The 5,428-nt window shown below is 45.7% G+C and overlaps 1 pseudogene; it reads left to right on the plus strand.

The window, feature by feature from the left end:
* The first annotated feature begins 76 nt into the window (after positions 1–76).
* Positions 77–608, plus strand: LOC102757431 (annotated as a pseudogene).
* Positions 609–5,428: the final 4,820 nt, after the last annotated feature.

Genomic DNA, 5,428 nt, shown 5'->3' on the forward strand with positions numbered 1-5,428 from the left:
CCAGGACCTGGCAACTTGTGGCTTTGAAAGAACCTTTTTGTCCACTGTGGAGCATAGTGCATGTGCACTAGACTAAATGAAGCTAACCTTTGTATGTTCCAAGTACAAGTTGTGCAAAGTAAGGAAGATCTTTGTGGGCACAAAAGGAATCCCTCATCTGGTAACCCATGATGCTCGCACCATCCGCTACCCTGATCCCCCATCAAGGTGAACGACACCATTCAGATTGATTTGGAGACAGGCAAAATTACTGATTTCATCAAGTTTGACACTGGTAACTTGTGCATGGTGACTGGTGGTGCTAACCTGGGAAGAATTGGCGTAATCACCAACAGGGAGAGGCATCCTGGTTCTTTTGACGTAGTTCATGTGAAAGATGCCAATGGCAACAGTTTTGCCACCCGGCTCTCCAACATTTTTGTAATTGGCAAAGGCAACAAACCATGGATTTCCTTACCCCCTGGCAAGGGTATCCGCCTCACCATTGCTGAAGAGAGAGACAAGAGACTGGCGGCCAAACAGAGCAGTGGCTGAAATGAGCTCTAGGTGACATGATTGGAAAAGTCTTTGTACTTAATTAAAGATAATACAGCATGAAAAAAAAAAAAGATCGTTTTTCTTAAAATATAATGTTTATTGCATGTGCTATGTATATATCTCCATGCCTCATGCCTTTTAGTATCAAAACCCTAAAATTTCTTTCCAGTTTAATTAGAATTCTTAATTCTTAGAAACCTTGATTTTTATTTAAACATACTCAGTTCCCATAAACACACCTTTGCCCTAGCTGGTTTGGCTCAGTGGATAGAACGTTGGCCTGTGGACCGAAGGGTCCTGGGTTTGATTTCAGTCAAGGGCACATACCTTGGTTATAGGATCCTCCCCGGCTCAGGTCCTGGTCAGGGCTGGTGCAGGAGGCGTGACGTGTGTCTCTCTCACATTGATGTTTCTCTCTGTCTTTCCCTTTCTCTTCTACTCCCTCTAAAAATCAATGGAAAAAATATCCTCAGGTGAGGATTAAAAAAAGAAAGAAAAGAAAAAGAAACACACCTTCAACAAGCCACAGAGACATTATATTAACAGTTCCAAATCCATTTTGTAGCTTTTTTGTATTGAGACCAAAGTAGGTAAACTCAAGACTTGCCTAACAATCAATGCTTTAACAGCTGAAATGAGTTAACTTGATATGTTCACATGGCTAAGGTTTTTGTTTTTTTATTCCCCTTTCAATAAGGGTTACCTCCTAAAAACTTGCATTTTGAAAAGATGTCCTAGATAAGAGCTTTTGTTTGTTTGTTTGTTTTACCAGGTATTTATATTTCAAAGGTCCGAGGACTTTGGCTTCATACAGTCAATTGTCTATAAGCATTTTGAGCTGAACAGGGTAGGTTTGGGGAAAGATAAAAGGATTTGGTGACTTGAATTGTTTCTGGAGCCACACTTCTGGCCTGGTAAAGACTATTTATAAACAAAGACAGTCGTTTTTTGATACCTGAGGACTGGCAAATGTTGGCAAAGGGCTAACAAATTCATTCACCCATTTTTGAAAGATTTCTTTCCATTTGGGTATATTTTTCTTTCAACCCAAAGGAAGGAAGTGGGTTACAGCAATTACAGAGAGATGTAGTTTACAGGTAGCACATAGCTGAGGGTCATTGCTGAGCGAGATGATGGCGTGCGTGTATGGAAAAAACACATTGACCTGAGATCTCATTCTCCGTTCACTCCCCTGGGAAGGGGAAAGCAGGTCTAGCTGCAGGCAGGATAGCATTAAACTCCCGGGTGCCATTAACTGGCCAAACCTCTCCATTGCAATTTGTATTGGGGCCAAGCCATGTTGCAGATGAGTCTCTTTTTCTTGAGAGATTCAGGGTCAAATTTCTCCCAGTTGGTGAGTATGCATGCCACAGGGCCATCTGGTAAGACAGTGTAGAGGTGAGGTGGCTCATGGCTCTGAGACTAATCTGTGGACCCCCATCACAGAGACTGAGGAGGCGACAGGGTCTCAGCAAATCTGAGGGCAGAATAAGTGTCCCCAGCGTCAATTAAAAAGGAGCTTGGCTTACCTGCCACCACAATCGGTACCTGAGGCTCTGTCGTGGTGTTGTAAGTGGGGGACCCTGTCAGGGCCTGGGCAGCTTCAGTCTTCCTTGACCAGTCCCAGGAGGTCTGGGAGCTCCAAACCGGATCCAGAGTGTGTCCTTGCTGGGCTGGCTGAGGTCCGACCTGGAGGGGCCAGACTACAGTCTGATTTCCAGTGGCCTCCCCTTCAGCTCCTTGGGCAGGGCCCAGGCGGGGGTCTGGGGTTGGGGCAGGACTTGGCCCAGTGTCTTGTAGGCACAGGTGTCTGGCTGGTGGGGTCAGGCCAAACCTGGGTTCAGCAACCTTGGTACTTGAGTTCTGGCTAAGAAAAGAATTCAGAACCAAGACCCAAACTCGCTAAAGCAAACGTATTTGCGGCAGCAGAGAGAAAATACACTTGAAGAGAATGAGCTGCCCTGGGGAGTGGGCTGGGACTCCTTTTACACCCTCCGAGGGGGAGTAACTGCTTTCTTCCTCACACCTGTCCTGTCATCTTCTGTCCTTGCACAGAAGTTAGATGAGTTCCTCCATCCCTGCGTCCCCCCTACCCCTCCCCCACACACACACACACTGTTTTCCCCTAGGGTGGGGTCTACCACATGACTAACCACATGCCAGAGAAAAGGTCAGGAGAATCCCACCTGCATGACCAGAGGCCCTCTAGGGTGGAGAGAGGTCCTAGGGGCCAGGTCTTGAATATCTCCAGGATCTGCTCCACCAGTTCCTTCTCCTCACTAGTGTCAAGGGTGCCCCACCCTGGTGACTGCTGTGCCTGGCCCGTCGTCCTTGCTCTGCTCGTGTCTGTCTATCTGTCTACAACACTTCCTTGCTGCATTGAAGCATCGCCCCTGACTTACCCTGGGTTGGAGGACAGGCGCTTCGTTTGGGGTTCGTGAGAGCGGTGGCTAGGAGCTGATAGGCCTCCATCTGGGCCTCAGCCTTGGCCTGATCTCACTTTTGTTTTTGGGTTTGGGTCTCCTGTCTCCCTTCTTCTCGAAATCAATAAAATATATTTTTTTAAAAAATAAAGTCCTTAAAGGCCAGGTTAATGAGGTCTTTTTGAGGGGGTTGTGGTCCTGTGTCTATTTTTCGAAGTTTGCGGCGTATGTGGGGGGCTGATTGGGATATAAAATGGGTGTTCAGAAGAAGGGTTCCCTCTGGAGAAGTGGGGTCTAAGGTGGTAAGTTTCCTTAAGGCTTCCGTGAGGCGCGAGAGGAAGAGAGCTGGGTTTTTGTCAGGACCCTGAGTAATTTCATTCAGTTTGTCATAGTTGCTTTCCAAATAATTAAGAGAAATGGGTTCTTCTGCAGTGTTGACTGACGGCTCATCTGCGGTGCCCCTCTCCTATGCTTTTTGTTGGTTGTTTCAGCGTTTACTGAGTTGTTTCTCTCTACTCCTATACATGCCTGTATTGCCTGCAAGGGCCAGTTTCTGACAGAAGTGGAGATGTCTGCACTGCTGCTTTTCCCTGCCTAATAGCAGTCATCCTGGTCTGTTATGCTACCCCTATATTAACTCCCTGGGGCCGCTGCAAGCAATGTCACAGACCAGCTGGGCTTAACCAACAGAAATGTGTTCTCTCACAGGTCTGGAGGCCAGAACTCTGAGTTCAAGGTGTTGGCAGGGTTGGTTCCTTCTGAGACTACGGCAGAATCTGTTCCAGGCCTCTCCCTTGGCTTCTGGGGGTTTGATGGCAATCTTCGGGGTTCCTTGGCTTGTGAAAGCATCACCCTGATCTCTGCCTGCATGCCTTCATGGCCTTCTCCCCATGTGTCTGTCTCAGAATTTTCCTCTTTCCCCCAGTCATTTTGGATTAGAGCCCGCCCTGATCTGATTTTAACTCGATCATATCTACAAAGATGCTATTTCCAAAAAAGGTCACATCCTGAGGTGCTGGGAGTTAGGATTCCAACGTATCTTTTTTCCAGGACACAATTCAACCTTCTTCTTCTGTTCAGAAACACTAGCCCCAGCTCTACATTGTGACTGCGATAGTCGATATTCTTGTCAGGTCATCATGAGTGCAATTATGGTATCAGTACCCACATTTCAGCTCCAATTTTCGTTTCTATAAACTTTCTCCTTCCCCTTGCCCCTTATTTGCATTGGCTGGTAGGATGCTGCATGCAGAAAGCCCCCTGAGCTCTGCTGACTGTAGACCTGGCTGCCTTGTTTCCTTCTGCCAACATGATCTGCCGCTAGGCAAGACTTATATTTTTGACATTTATTTTATATATGTAAATGCCATTTAACAAAGAAAAATTAACCCAAAAAATGAGTTCGCATGTCACCTCTGACACGCGTGTCATAGGTTCGCCATCACTGGGCTAGAGCGTTGACCTGTGGACTGAAGAGTCCCAGGTTCGATTCCTGTCAAGGGCATGTGCCTTGGTTGCGGGCACATCCCCAGCAGTGGGTGTGCAGGAGGCAGCTGATTAATGTTTCTCTCTCATGGATGTTTCTAACTATCCCTCTCCCTTCCTCTCTGTAAAAAATCAATAACATATATTTTAAAGAAAGAAAAGAAAAACATAAAAATCAATAAAACATATTAAAAAATAAAAATGAAAAAAAAATAAAAGAAACTGCTGAATTCTGTCATTGACATAAGAAACATCCAAACCTGTAGAGAATTGTCATGAGTTTCTTTGAGCCAAACTGATGACATATGTTGGGGACCAAGATTTCACATGCTCCGGAGAATGGCAGTGTTGCAGCTTATTTTATACATTAAAATCAAAGGTCGAGTGATACGGAAGGTGAATGAAGTCTATTGGTGATAGATTAAGGGTGCAGGAGAAAGCAGAGGTGGGGGGTGGAATCAGCTAGGATTGGATAAATGTCAAAATAGAGAACCAATACATATTTTACATTGGTGGGTAAAGGATAGTCAACATTTCATATTTACAGCACACAGAGATGGTATGTGGCAAGGAGGGATCTGCGGTCTCCTGCTTGGTGGTCTTGGCCTCTGGTGTAGCGGTTGTGCCTTCGAGAGGTAGGACAAGAAAATTACTCTGACATTTCAAAGGTACCAGGTGTATCGGTTAATAATGGTGGATTTTGGAATCAAAGAAAACACGATTATTTCAAGAGGAACATCGAAAGCGCTTTATGCAAAATAATGTCCATCACTAGCTACACATTTCCCCCATCTTTCAGGTAATTTGTGGATACCGTCCCAATAGAACTTCTCTTGTTTTGAGGCAAACCATTCAGAGACCCAATTTTCCACTTCTTCGTATGTTCTGAAGTGCTGCTCAGAAAGCGCGTGTGCCATTGATCAGAACAAGTGGTCATCTGAAGGAGCAAGGTCTGGTGAATATGGCGGGGGGGGGTATACTTT

This window comes from Myotis davidii, unplaced genomic scaffold, assembly GCF_000327345.1.
Source record: "Myotis davidii unplaced genomic scaffold, ASM32734v1 scaffold862, whole genome shotgun sequence".
NCBI lineage: Eukaryota > Metazoa > Chordata > Mammalia > Chiroptera > Vespertilionidae > Myotis > Myotis davidii.